At 37.0% G+C, this 15173-nt stretch overlaps 1 protein-coding gene across 1 annotated transcript in view; it reads left to right on the forward strand.

Moving 5' to 3' along the window:
- ME1 (malic enzyme 1) overlaps positions 1-15173 on the forward strand; it is a 203760-nt gene that overhangs the window by 139553 nt on the left and 49034 nt on the right. The gene's annotated exons all lie outside the window — the stretch shown is intronic.

Raw genomic sequence — 15173 nt, forward strand, 5'->3', positions numbered from 1 at the left:
TTTGTCTAGTGTTTCTCAAAATCACTTGCTCAAGGACTGCTATTTTTGCAAAATCCTAGTCAACATACTGTAGCACATGGTTCTGAAAAATCCAATTTCTTAGATGTTTCTAATCGCTAAATAAAGTGGTGATCACTTTACTCAGAGGAAAGTTTAATGATTAAATAGGATTTGTCCTGCATAAAGATCAGGCCTTTTTTTTTGGGGGGGGGGGGGGAGGTGGTGGTTTAGAGGGAAGAGAAGTTTTGATCATTACTCATTTACCCAGAAACCTGGAACCTGATCTGTTCTGAAGTTTCGCTAACAATTAAAAAAGAAATGAAAGTGGTAATGAAGAAGATGAGCTAAATGATGGTATGTAAAAGCAGATACAGTCTGATAAGAAATATATTTTAATAACATATATGTCTTAGAAACTCAATAGAGATTTATTATACAAGTCAATTGAAAGATGGTAATATTACTCATTTTACTGATAAGATAGTACAAATCTTTGTCACTTTCCACCACTTGCTTCAGCACTATTTTCCGATATACTATCCTGGTGTTTTTTCCATTGGGTGGAATGGGATATATGATCTATTTTCACAAATGCATTACAGAGGTCTATAGGCCCAGACCTCTGGGTATATATTTCATATGGGATTTTGGAATAATACAGAGGTTATTTTTCTTGCTATGGAGAAATACAGAATTTTGAAATGAGACAGAAAATACATTTCACAAAGTTAATGAAGACTTTTATTTTTATAAGCATCTACTTATTCTGGAAGTTTATATTTGGCCAAGCTCCCTAGTTTTAAAACTGAAGATAGGGAATAGAATCTGATTACAATTAATTCTTGACTGGGTCATTCTTAAAGACTTAATTGTCTTCTAAATTCTTATTAACCTAGTCTCTGGGGACAAGAGTTTAGGGAGAATGCATTAATTGCTTACCTTTCTTGATCTTTCTGCATAGATAAATTAATTTGGGGCTATAATTACTCTAGATTTTAGAAAAATTATTGATTAAAAAAGAGGAACTGGTGGATATTTCTGAGGAAATAATTTCAGGAAAAAATCAATTTAAAAAAGAATACTAATTCTGACTTCTACATTATCTTAGGAAATATTTATGATATTATTTGACTGATTCTTGATATCACCCCTAAAGGAAACTAATAGAACAGTCTCAATATTTGTAGACTATAAAATCTGAAAGTATAACTTAGTTTATAAAAGGCATTTTATCAAACCTCCCCAAGGATATTTCTTGAGTGTTATAGTTAGCATTTTTTAATGTTACCTGTATTTGTAATTTATTATGAGCAAAAAAAAAAAAATCAAAACAAATGGTAGAGGAGCATGTTTTAGAATATAGATTTATCATTGACAACGATAATCAGATGGGAACTATTTATCACTGATATTTTATTTGAGATTACCCTGTCTTTACTCACGTGTAATAACACTTACCTCAGTACACACACATATCCAAGGAAAGGACCCATAAATATTCTCAGGTCATTGTTTACTTAGTTATGGTTTTAGATACCCTCAAGCTTAATCACAACTCTTGTGATAAATAAGGAAGTCACATTGGACAAATAAAAACTGATACTTACTGAGTGCTTCTTATGTGCCTGAGGTTGTTCCAAGGGCTTATATTAATTTAATTCCTTCAGACCTGTAAGGCAGGTACTGTTACTATTCCCATTTCAGAGATGAGGAAACTGAGGTACAAAGTATTTAAATAACCTGCCCAACTTCTAGAGGTAATAAGCAGTGTGATTCAGGAAAGGCTCGAGCTCTTATCTATACATTACATCAGTTTATATTTTCTGTGAAGCAGTTCTTGAGATGGTGTTGAAGTGTGAGAAGTATATTAGGGGTAATGCCTGTGACACATTAACGAGAAGGGAGGATTAGGCAGGAAAAAAGCCTTCAGAGCATAATGAACATCTGGGAAGCAGAATTGGGCAGAGAGCACCTTGGACTGTAATATATATCTGACGGAGTCTCAGCCAACCTAATATGGAGCTCTAGAGCCCAAAGTGCTTGTTAGATGAGTTCACCTTGAATATAAATGCCCTGGCCCCAGCATTCCTGCTGTGCTCCGTCATTGACTGGGGACCCCCTGGGAAGAGTGTGGCTGTGGATGGAATGCTGCCTCTCTCGGATCTTAAACCACTGTGGTAGAGGCAGCTGTCTAGCTGCACTCTTAGGCAAGGGCAGTCCAAGCAGCCTCTTTGCTTGGCTACCCAGCACCACACTGCCATTGCCCAGAAATAAGTACCAACCACATTGCCTCCATCAGAGTGGCAGCAGTGTTTAAGTCAAATGCGTGTGAGCCTGCGGATGAATACTTGCACTGCTTTCAGGGGCGCTAACTTGTAAAACACTTGGGAGGTTTAGTTAGGATTCTCATAACCTACTGTATGGCATTTGTAGCCCAGAGAAACTAGTTCTCAAGGAGCCATGCTCAGAAATGTTCAGAGCAGCATTGTTTCTAGTAGTGAAAAATGGAAAGTATTTTAAATGTCCATCAACAGGAGAATAGATAAATTGTGTCATGTATATAACATACAGTATTGTACAGCACATTAAAATGGACTGAACTAGTGCTTCATATGTCTACGTGAATATATTTAAAAATTACAGGATTGGGGGAAAAAATTGCAAAAGATGACAGTTCAATCCACTTACCCTGAGCTGTTAATAATTAAGATGTCATTTCATAAGACTCAGATACCATTCAACACCCATCAGATGTATATACAGTTATTCATGTGTATAAAACTTGAGAATAAAGTCAGGTTTGCTTTTGGGTAGCATACATTTGTAGTAAAATTATAACATGTGCAGAAATATTAAGTCAAATTTAAGAGGATGGTTACCTGAAGGAAGTGGAATCGAGGAGGGGTGGAAGGAGTTTCAAGTGATATATGGCCCTGTTTTTGGTCTGAAATAAATATGACATAATGTCAGCATTTCACAAAATTGTGTAGGGAGCACATGGATGTTAGCTAATATTATTCTCTCGTGCTTTTCTCTATGATTAAATTAGTCTTTCAAAGTATAAATAGGTATTTAGTAGTGAAACAACAGGTGCATATCTAAAAGTTATTCATTTGCAGGCATCCTATTTATAGATCCCAAAATAAAATAATATATTCCAGGAAGTTCTATACCATTTCTCTGAAATCCTTTGTTAAAAGGTTTTATGAGGTAAAGTAGACTTGAGAAAGGACCAAGCCAGGGGTATCACAATCCCAGAATTTAGGATATACTACAAAACTAGAGTGACCAAAACAGTATGGTACTCACACCAATACAGATACATAAATCAGTGAAACAGAATAGGGAGCCCAGAAATGAATGCACACACATATGGTCAGTTGTTTGTGACAAAGGAGGCAAGAATATGCAATGGAGGAAGACAGTCTTTTTACTCAATGGTGTTGGGAAAACTGGACCACTTTCTTATACCATACCCAGAAATTAACTCAAAATGGCTTAAAAATCTGGCATCTGGGTGGCTCAGTTGGTTAAGCATCTGACTTCAGCTCAAATCATGATTTCAGTGTCCTGGGATCAAGCCCCTTTGTCAGGCTCCGGGCTCTGTGCTAAATAAGGAGTGTGCTTTTCTCTCTCCCTGTACCCCAGCTCATGTGCCCATGTTGTCCCTTTCCTTCTCTCTATTAAACTCTTGAAAAAATGGATTGAAGACCTAAATGTGAAATTTGATACCATGAAACTCCTAAAAGAAAACATAGGCTATAATTTCTTGGACATTGGCCTTTTTAACAGCTTATTTATGGATATGTCTCCTGAGGTAAGGGAAACAAAAGAAAAACAAACTATTGGACTACACCAAAATTAAAAGACACAAACACAAACTTTTCTACAGCAGAGGAAACCATCAACTAAGCAAAATGGCAACCTACTGAATGGGAGGAAATACTTGCAAATGATATACTTGAGAAGGGGTTAATGTCCAAAATATAGAAAGAACTTATACAACTCAAAAAGAAAACAATTCTATTAGAAAATGAGCAGAGATCTGAATAGACTTTTTTCCTAAGAAGACGTACAGATGGCCAACAGATATGCAGAAAGGTGTCCAACCTCACTCATTATCAGGGAAATGCAAATCAAAACTGCAGGGAGGTATCACCTCACACCTGTCAGGATGGTTCCTACCAAAAAGACAGGAAATAGTGAGAGCAAAATGATTGGATTTTTATTTTCTTACTTTCACAAATCAGATTGGTAACAGAGTCAGATTTTTTCAAAAACTGAATATTTTACATACTAGTAGGTGGCCTGGGTTGTTAATTTGACCTCTGTTGAGTATATTTTTCCAATTCTTTTATAGATTTAGAATTGCCAAAGAAGTTCTCAGAAGAGTAGTGGAAAGACTGAGAATGTGAGTTAAGAGATTAGGTTAATAAGTGAAAAGGCAGAGCTTAAATCCAGGTAGTTAGTTTCTAAGCTCATTGGGTTATTCAATTCATTTTAAGTGTTCTTTTCAATAAGTATTATTTTAGGCACAGAAATTACTTGTCTTGGCTTATATTTCTCAGTGATATTAGAATAAAATTAGTAGTTTACAAATCGTAAATTTACTTCCACATACCCAGTAAACTACCTAAAATTATCCTTCTAACACAAAGATAGCTTTGTTAATCAGATTTTGGAAATCTGTCAGTTTGTCAGAGACAGAGTTGCATTCTTGAAAATTTAGACTGAACTATAAGTGTACTTGTTAATTCAAGAAAGTATCACCATCATTTAAAAATGGTTTAATGTAAAAAGAAGTTAAAACTATTTTAGCACGAGGTTATATTTTGTTCCTAAGAATTGTTTAAAATTAGGGATTCTACAATAGAATTCTAATTTTGCTATGTTAGATTGAATCAGTTCAACCACTTATTGAGGTATTTTATTTTATTTTATTTTATTTTTAAGATTTTATTTATTTATTTGACAGAGAGAGATCATAAGTAGATGGAGAGGCAGGTAGAGAGAGAGAGAGAGGGAAGCAGGCTCCCTGCTGAGCAAAGAGCCCGATGCGGGACTCGATCCCAGGACCCTGAGATCATGACCTGAGCCGAAGGCAGCGGCTTAACCCACTTAGCCACCCAGGCGCCCTTATTAAGGTATTTTAAAGAGAAAAAAGCATTGACAGGGCAGGTAAATGTACCCATACAGATGCCAGTAGAAATAGTTTTAAACCAGTTTGGGTTTAAAAGACCCTCAGTGCCACTGGAGCATAAGATGGCTTAGTTATTAAGGCCCCCAGGGAAGAAAAGAGCTTATTAATAAAACAGGGAACATGATATTTTGGTATTTTTATTGGTATTAGGCAATAATACTCCTATAAGAAATACCACTAATATAGAATTATAAATAGAATAAATTTAGAACACATTATTGGTAAGTGGGCTGTAGTTATGGAAGATGATTCATGTTCAAACTTTGACATTACCCCAGATGATTGTGCCAAAGAGGCCAGATTTGTCATTTACATTGGATTTGTGCCCCCAGCTATTTCTAAATGTACAGTTCTCCGATTTGTATTGAATATTATGTGTAGGTTTCTGTTATTCAGTGGCACAAGAATGTATATCGTCTTTCAGTGTTTTTATTTTGAGTAGTTATACATGCAGTCTTTCATTTTTTACTTTGATTTTAAGGTTTCATTATAGAATAATGTGTTGTGTTTTTTTTTTTTTAACAAAGCTGGATCTGAATGAATAGTATCTCTTTCCAAACTAATACCCTAGAACTCTGTAAATAATTAGTGTTAACAGTATTTTTGGAATGCCTCTTTGAAGATTATCTTTAGAACCTATAGCAAATCTTTTAAATATCACAATGATAACAATTTAAGAAAAATTCTTTGAGGCTGATATTGATTTTTGGGAATAGTCAGAATGAGGGTATTGATCCAAGTCCGTATGTGGATCTAGTTCTTATTTCGCTAAGTATTTGTTCAAATCCACTACCTACAAGATAGAACTTGAAAACAGTGGAACTGGTTATAATAGATTTACTAGATTTTTAGTGGACTTTACTATCTACTGTCATCCTAAGCATCAAGTACTTGACTTCTCTCTCTTTTTCTTAGGGCCAGTACTCACTGGTGTATCTGTTCCTGTGATCATGAGTGTTATGCAACATTTCTGGGCATTGCTTATTGCTAAATGGTGTCTGAGGATCTTTCTAGTTTGAAAATCTTATGCCTCTAATCACCTGCAGCAAAATAGCATACAGTTCTTTTTCTGCTCAAAACTTGATCCCTAGTGTTTTGTGGAAGTCGTTGACTTTTAGAAATAAACAGTTTGATTTAGATGAAATTGAAAAGGAGATATAGCCAGATTTTGTGATTCAAACTACAGAAGTAAAGGACACAATTGAGGTTGGGAATAAGGTATTTACCAAAACTTGCATTTGAGACCTTTGATTCTCTATGTTAAATCTGCAGATGGAGTTTTTAAAAACATTTTCTAAATTTCTGTGAGTGCATTCTGGCCAAAAGAAATGATGCAGGCTAGAAGTGGAAGGTCACAGTACAGTGGTTCGCAGAAGCGCAGATCGGTCCTTTAGAGCCAAAACCGTCCTGAGCATTTCAGCCTATGTGGGTGCTGCCCTCGAACTGGAGAGACCAGGATGCAACCTGCCCCTTCCTGTGTCCCTAGCTCTCCACACTCCACCTTTGCAGTCCATCACGTGACCTCAAGACATAATTCTTAGAAAATCTTGTTCCATGTCATCGTTATTACTGGTTTCCTCTTAAAGTAGAAACTGTTACAATGTAAAAGTAACATGCCCTTTGTCTAGTTCGATATACTCCTTCACATACTTGATGCTTTTCCATACTTCAAGCTTTACTTTTAACGTCCACTAAACCAAACTCCCAACACTCCCATCCCCCTCACACCTTTCCACTGTCTTGGTAATAAAAGGCTCCCTTTTGTCCTCACTTCCTCACGGGATGATCCCTTTCCCTTCTTGCTTCAAGGCAACATGGCTCCCATGTAAGACTCCCACTTTTCATGTAGTGCTTTCAAACAGTGATGCTTATTGGTCCACACAACATTTTAGGGTTGGGAGATGAGATCAGCGTCTTCTCTCCTCTGTCCCTGTCAGACTACCAACCCTCTGTCCTTACGTAACCCTCCTCCCTCACATGCTTCTTTGAGGTTTATGTCAAGTAGGTTATCATCTCTCTCGCTTCTCCCAAGACTCCTAACTACTCTTAAAAGTCTTGTTCTTAGCCCCGTTTAACTTTCATGTCAATGACCTTTCTTATATATTGGCCTTTTTTTATTCTTAAGATTTTCATTTCTAATGGCCTTTAGTGCCACATCACTTGAGATGCACTCTCATGGCCGTTGTCATGGGCCTTATCTTTCCCTGCAGCTGTTCAAACTCTAAAATACTAAAGTCATCCATCTTAATATCCCCGACAGCTTCCTCTCCTTACATATCTCTGTGGCTGCTCAAATGCGGCCTACCCAAAGCTGAACTCATGATCTTCCTTATCAAACCTGCTTCTTCTCCTGAGATTTCCTTTTTTTTTTTTTTTTTTTTTTTTTTTTTTAATATAAGCCGTCCTTTACCAAGTTGCCCAAGCTATAAATTTGGGATTCTCGATTTCTTTTCGCTCACCATCTGCTTCTCTTCACTTGATACTGTTAATTCTGTGTCATAAATGTTTCTCAAATCCATCTACTTGTCCCTGCCCTTATTCTCATTTCCAAGTGCAGGGCTGGGTCTCTGCAACAGCCTCCTAAGTAAGCTTCCTGCTTTAGTCCTGCCCCTCTGATATCCATTCTTCACCCTGATCACACCATGAGTCCTAAGTGGAAATTATCATGTCACACTCCAATTTAACGTCCACTCTTAGGGTCAAGTATAAACCCCTAATCCTGGTTAGAGGCCCTGCATAATCTGGCCCTGTTTACCTCTTTAGCCTTAAGTCTTATCTCTTTCTCTGTAAACACTGTGATTCAATCATATTTAGTTTACTTCAGCTCCTCAATATGACACTGATTTATATAACTCTGGGCCTTTGGGTATGCTCTCTCTGCCTCCCAAATTCTTCCTCTTTCTCTTAACTTGGCAAGTTCCTACTAATCCATCAGGCTCTAGCTTCCTCTAGAAAGCCTCTCCTAAGCCCCTTAATTCTAGATGGGAGCCCCTGCTCTGCATTTTGGTGCCTTAAATTTCCTCTATTATAGTTCTTATGAAACTGCATTGTAATCTCCCATTTACTGTATCCTCCACAAGGTTATAAACTCTGTGAGGGGCAAGAATGTATCAATAGCACTTCAAGTAATTCCTGACTCCTGGTTGGCACTCGGTATGTTATTTGATAGATGAATAAATAAGGGAAGGAAGGATAAGGTTTGGTTTTGAGAATAGCAGAGATAAGGTTAGACAGTATCTCATCACATAGTATCTGTTTAAAATGCCATGACAAATTTTTTTTTTTTTTTTTTTTTTTTTTTTAGCGTGTAAGTGATTGCAGTGGGAAAGAAAATAAAAGCAAGAGGAGACTAATCAGGAGATTGTAGTACTGTTGCAATCCTATGGTCCAAAGAGCCGGAACTTGAATTGAGGCACTTAGAACAGAAAGCATAAAAATTACTATTAGAGAAAGGAGAAGGCATAACAGATGTTGACCACTGGGATGCGAGGTGGAAGGCAAAATAGAAAATGGCCTTAGTGCTTTTGGCATTGGTGGTACCAATGATAGAAATAGGGAAAGTTTGGGTAGTAAGTTTTGTAAGGAAAAGTTTAGAATTTTTAGGAGCTTTATATATACATATTAAAATCATAAAGGAAAAAGTGTACTGATTTTGGAGGCAAGAAGTAACTTTTAAAATGCTTTTCAATAAAATACACTAAGTGGAGGGGCACCTGGGTGGCTCAGTGGGTAAAAGCCTCTGCTTTCAGCTCAGGTCATGATCCCAGGGTCCTGGGGTTGAGCCCCACATTGGGCTCTCTGCTCAGCAGGGAGCCTGCCTCCCTCCTCTCTCTCTCTCTGCCTGCCTCTCTGTCTACTTGTGAGCTCTCTCTGTCAAATAAATAAATAATATCTTAAAAAAAAATACTAAGCGGAAATTGTAGTTATAAATGCAGCTTTGCAATTTGTTGAATTTTAAGGAACTCACAGTCTCACAAACTGCTATTTTTTGGGGGGAAGCAGTTGACACCTAAACAAAATGACTCAGTTTTGCTTGTGATTCTTGGTTGGCCTTGACATAAAAGAGTTGCAATTTTCTTTGATGCCATGGAAAATTTTACAGAAATCCATTACAGAGTAAGAATGGTTGACAATATATAAAAATGTTATCTTAAACATTTATTTCTCATTTAAAGAAAAAAAGACCCATAATATAACATTTCACCAAGTCTTTTTTAACTGTCATTTGACAAGAGAGAATTGGAGCTTCTTTGAAAGATCAGCAACAGAGATAAAGATTTAGAAGTCCTTTGTCTAAAGATGACTCATGATTCGCTAAGAACTGGTGAACTTGGTAAGGGGAAAACTGTAGAGGGAAAAGAACGAAAGAATGGATGATTACTGTTGAATCTTTGTAATCTCCACTCTCACGGAGAATAATTAAGAAGTCTCGGCAAAGTATGATAGAAGGGGTGACAAAAGAAATGAGAGGAATATCTAAATGTGATGCAGTGATACAGATGTAAAGATAGCAGGAAGTGGAGCTGCAGTGCATTACCATGAACCAACAAGGAAGTGAACAATTTTCTGTTCTAAATTCTTACCTACAAGGAAGAATTACACTTGGATGGTTCTTGGCCAGAGGGAACCTCAGTAAACTTCAAATTACTTATCCTAGAGTTCTAGAATATTCATATTCTGAAACTCAGCCCCCAGTACTGATCTTCTGAAGTCCCTCAAACTAGCATCCTCCATGTTCTCCAGCACAAACTTTGAGACCTCTGTGATTTTACTCCCCACCCAACTCTTTTCCTCATTGAAATCCTAGCCAAGGGCCCAGCTGAAGCCTCCTCTAATTCATGCTGTCTTCCCTAAATCCAATAATGGTCTCTTTTGTACTCCTGATTTTCCTTTTAACCTGAACCTTTAAATTTTTGCTTATATCCTTTGTCTTCACAGTGAGACTGGAAGCGTTTAAAATACCAGATCCGGGCACCTGGGTGGCTCAGTGGGTTAAAGCCGCTGCCTTCGGCTCAGGTCATGGTCTCAGGGTCCTGGGATCGAGTCCCACATCGGGCTCTCTGCTCAGCAGGGAGCCTGCTTCTCTCTCTCTCTCTCTCTCTCTCTCTCTGCCTGCCTCTCCATCTACTTGTGATCTCTCTGTCAAATAAATAAATAAAATCTTTAAAAAAAAAAAAAATTTAAAAAAAATAAATAAATAAAATACCAGATCCATGGGTCCTAGTGCTGCTTAATTCTTTGAGCACCCTCAGATCTCAATTACATTATTAAAAATGAATAATTGTAATAAATTATCTTTGAGTACCCATCAGAGTTAAAGTAACTCAGATCTTCAGTACGGTATAGTGCCATATATACAGTTACTCCTCAAAGAATGACACTGTATCTCTTGGGGAAACTCAAAATGTGCTTGGCTGACCTGGATACAGTGAATTCTTAAAAGTTCATAATCAAAGAAAGACTCATTGTTTTCACCAATATCTGTTTTATATGCTTTCTATAATGACAATGCCTAATATATTGAATACATACAAATGCTATCTTGCTAGTTTTGTAAAATTATAACTCCTTTATTTTATCACTGCCATCCTTTTATTTGTAAATATACTATTCGCTTCATTGACTTAATCATGACCTTGGTGCTCTGTGGAAGTCAGTATAGATAGTATTTAAAACCATGGGCCCTGCTGTTCAGTCCAGGCCCTACCACGTATTGGCAGTAATGCACTCAGCTATGACCCTGAATCTCTCTGAGCTTCAGTTTCTTCATCTGTAAAAGGGGTAATAACTACCTTCCTCTTCGGGTTGATGAAAGAATTTAAATGACATAATCTGTGCAGCGAGCAGAGCACAGTGCCTGGCCCTCACTAGTGCTAGATGGGTCAGCTATGATCAATCACAATAACAAGGTTTTCTGTGATTTAACAATGCCACAAGAGAAAATTTGCAATTTTCACAGGTTAATTTTATGGGCGGTATTTCTGTTAACTTTTAAAACCATTTTACCCACTGTTTTATGTGATATTTTGATCATAAAATAGTAGGTTCTTTTCATAGTTATGTAGAATTGAATTGGCTAAGTTCCTTGTGTTCCACTACTTATAATTTCATAGCGACAAGGTTGGTTCAACAGGGAACAAAATATCTCCCGCATGGTTTTCTTTTATTATATGATGCAGGATGCTATATTACAAAATGAATCTTTATCTAAATCTTTAAGAGTCAAATCAGAGTTAACTACCAGGTAGAGAAAAGTCATAAAATTAAAACAGACACACAATATTCTCCAGGGGATAATTCTAAAATAAACATTTGTAAATGTTGAAGTATCCTGCGTAGGATTTTATTCCCTATGGATGGTTACTCCTAGATTTTACTTAGAAAACATTATAAACTTGTAGCCTGACCACATTGTGTCCTAAACACTGAAGGCAAACCATATTGTGGTTTGCCTTCATTTTAACCACAGAGAAACTGTATAAAGTCCAAAACCTCAGGACCCGAGTAAGTAGTGGGTCCAGGAATAGAACTGAGAAGGCTCTGATTCGTCTTCACATATTGAAACCACAAGGTTCTGCTGCTTCTGAACATAATGACAGATCATCTGGTGCTGCTAGACATGGGTACCTGACCCATGAGGAGCAAGCTGTATGAGGACTCTGTCTACAAGCGTGCAGCCTTTACTTTCTGTGTGGAAAGCAGAGGAGGAGGGAAGGAGCCATCACAAGCACCAGATGGTTGTCAACTGATACTCGAGTTTGGGGGTAACCAGTTGCTAACACAAAGTGTGCTGCTTTGCTGAGGTTGTAAAAGGAAAGTAGTGATTTCTAACCAGAGAAATGCTTTTACCAGTTCTTAAAAACATTTTAGTAATTTCTAATAAAGCTACCTGAAGAGTTCACTAGAATGGCATCATACACATAAGGAGCATTGAAACGTGATGTTCCTTTCAAGATTTGATCCCACTCCTACCTTTTCCTTTTAAATTTTTGCTCCCTTTGCCTTTAGTTGATTTCCAGAGCCCTGAAATGGTTGTTCTGAAGGATTTGTTCTGCTCTACTGTTGCTATTTGGGGAAAAGTTTTCCCGGTCTCCTCCCTCTGTCAGGCTTATTCCTCTTTACTATTTTATATGGACAAAAGTTCCTTGTTATTATATTTTACTGTTTTAATTTATCATAGACTTTTTGCGGGATTATTTTCTTTTTTTGTGTGAAATACACCTTTGGAAAGTTGCCTTAGTTGAAGTCCTTTGATTTCTATTTATCTGAAGATGTCTTTGTTTCAACCCTACTTTTAAAAAATGCTTTATTTTCATTTTTTCTTTTTCAAAGTATAGTTGAATCACAACCTTACACTTGAAGAGTAGCTTTGGTAAACATACGATTTTAAGATGACAGTTATTTTCCTCTAGGTCTTTGAAGATCCCCACTGACCATTGCTTCTACTGTTGTTATTAAGTAAAAAATATTTCATGATTATAGGGTACTCACGTGTCAGTCTTCACACACTGAGAACTTACATTTATCACTTAATTCTGATAAACATATGACAGTATGCCATTGTTATTCTCATTTCACTAAGTATTTAAGAGATTTAAAAACTATAGTAATTAAAACAGGGACTTTTTTTTTCTGGATAAAGAGATCAGCACACTAATCATTACCACTGAGCTATTTTTACGAGGCAGTTTCAACACGCTCTGCCTGTTTTCTCCTATGTAAGATAACAGTACTACTGCCTGTGCCATGGGGTGGTTGTAAAGAATAAGCAAGTGTATACAGACACATGTGTATTATTGAAAAGTGAAAGAATATTTGTTGCCACTAGCAATAGTAGAATAAAAGAGGAAAAGCACAGAAACCAAACCTAGTATGTAACAGAATATAGTATCTGGTCACAGGTGATGAGAGGAAATGATGGACTGGAATAGTTGCATGAATTTTCTTTTTTCTTAAATTTCTATTCCCTAGGTGGCGCCTGGGTGGCTCAGTGGGTTAAGCCACTGCCTTCGGCTCAGGTCATGATCTCAGAGTCCTGGGATCGAGCCCCACATTGGGCTCTCTGCTCAGCAGGGAGCCTGCTTCCTCCTCTCTCTCTGCCTGCCTCTCTGACTGCTTGTGATCTCTCTCTGTCAGATAAATAAATAAAATCTTTAAAAAAAAAATTCTATTCCCTAGACTTCTGGGATGTCATACTTCTCTGTGCCTTCTTCTAAACATGGAATCATTTCTTCTTTCTCCTTGGTGACATCCTCGGCACTTAAGCATCTGTGTTTCCTACTACTCTGTCCTTGGCTACTGTACATAGGTGTGTGTGCATCCGAATAGAATCTCAATCATGTTCACGGTTTTAATTACCAACTATATATACTGACTCATAAATATATAAAACAGAAATTCTGATTATCTTTTTTGTAAAAAATGAAATCAAAACAATACCAGATGTAGAGATTATTTCCTAAATCGATAATATCACTAGAAGGAATTTTTTGTTAATATTTAAATAAATGTTTGTGGAGAAGACCACAATAAGCATAATATCAAGGACAGCAACTATAAATAAAAAGTGAAAGCTCTGACTATATAAAAATTTAGAATTTCTTTTGTAAAAACAAATAAGAATACTGTACATGATTAATGGTGCAGTATACTAGAGTAGGGAAACCATATGCATGTGTAGGAGACAAGGGAAAGAGGGAAAAATTTAAAAGGATTGGGAAACATTAGGAGTAACCATTGGGTGTAATGGAAGTGGATGCTGACCCGGAACAAGTAAGAGGAATCCCACATCGAGCAGCAGTGAGAGTCTAGCTCAGGCAGAGACCATAAATCTGTAATGGCTATATGGCTTTCTCCAGCAATGCTTAGAATCTTGGCTTATCAGTAATGTTCATTTCTTTTGCCTTGGTTAGGTTATGTGGGTGGATGACCATACATATGAAGAGTCAGACAAGTAAGCTGTTCATATCAGAAATAAAAATCTGCCCAATATATTTCAAAGCTCAGCACCCTGCAGTGTTTGGCCATTGCTGTAGAATAAAAACCAGAATCCTAGGCTTGAATTTTAAGGTTTCCAATATAAAAATCTAACCTTTTCTTTCAGTATACCCTTACATGTATCTCCACATGATAGCCAATTAGGACTTCTTGCTGGTTTTTTGGGGGTTTGTTTTTATTTTGTTTTTAGGTTTCCTATTTTATTTTTTTCTTTGCTGTTTTTTGAAAAATGTATTCTTTCTCAGTTTTCACCTCAATTATGTTGCTTCTGGTATTTACCTGGCTTGTAAAAACCTACATCTCTATTTTTGAAATCATAGCTATTCCTTAAAATTCAGTTCATTTATTACATGATCTGTGACCCCAGTCAGAAATGATACCTATTCTCTCAACATCTACAATTCCTTGTTTATACAACTTTTACATTACTTTTCATTTATTTTAAAATATTTTTGTTTCTACTAAATTTTAAATTCTTTGATGGTAGGGACCATATTTTTGTCATTTTATTTCACAGAGCCAACACAGTGCTTTTCCTGTAGTAAGTGTACAGTGAATATTTGCTGAACAGACATTGTGTAACATACTTATACTAAGTAACAAGATAGGACCTTTAAAAGAAAATGTTTGTTTCTCCAAGTAACAAACTGAGGGTTTTAGAGAGAAGTGGGGTGGCGTATGGGTTGGCCTGGTGGTGGGTATTAAGGAGGGCACGGGTTGTGTGGAGCACTGGGTGTTATACGTAAACAATGAATCATGGAACACTACATCAAAAACTAATGATATACTGTATGGTGACTGACATAACATAATAAAAATAAAATAAATAGGGCGCCTGGGTGGCTCAGTGGGTTAAGCCGCTGCCTTCGGCTCAGGTCATGATCTCAGGGTCCTGGGATCGAGTCCCGCATCGGGCTCTCTGCTCGGCAGGGAGCCTGCTTCCCTCTCTCTCTCTGCCTGCCTCTCCATCTACTTG

The sequence above is a fragment of the Mustela lutreola genome, chromosome 6 (genome assembly GCF_030435805.1).
Source record: "Mustela lutreola isolate mMusLut2 chromosome 6, mMusLut2.pri, whole genome shotgun sequence".
Taxonomy (NCBI): domain Eukaryota; kingdom Metazoa; phylum Chordata; class Mammalia; order Carnivora; family Mustelidae; genus Mustela; species Mustela lutreola.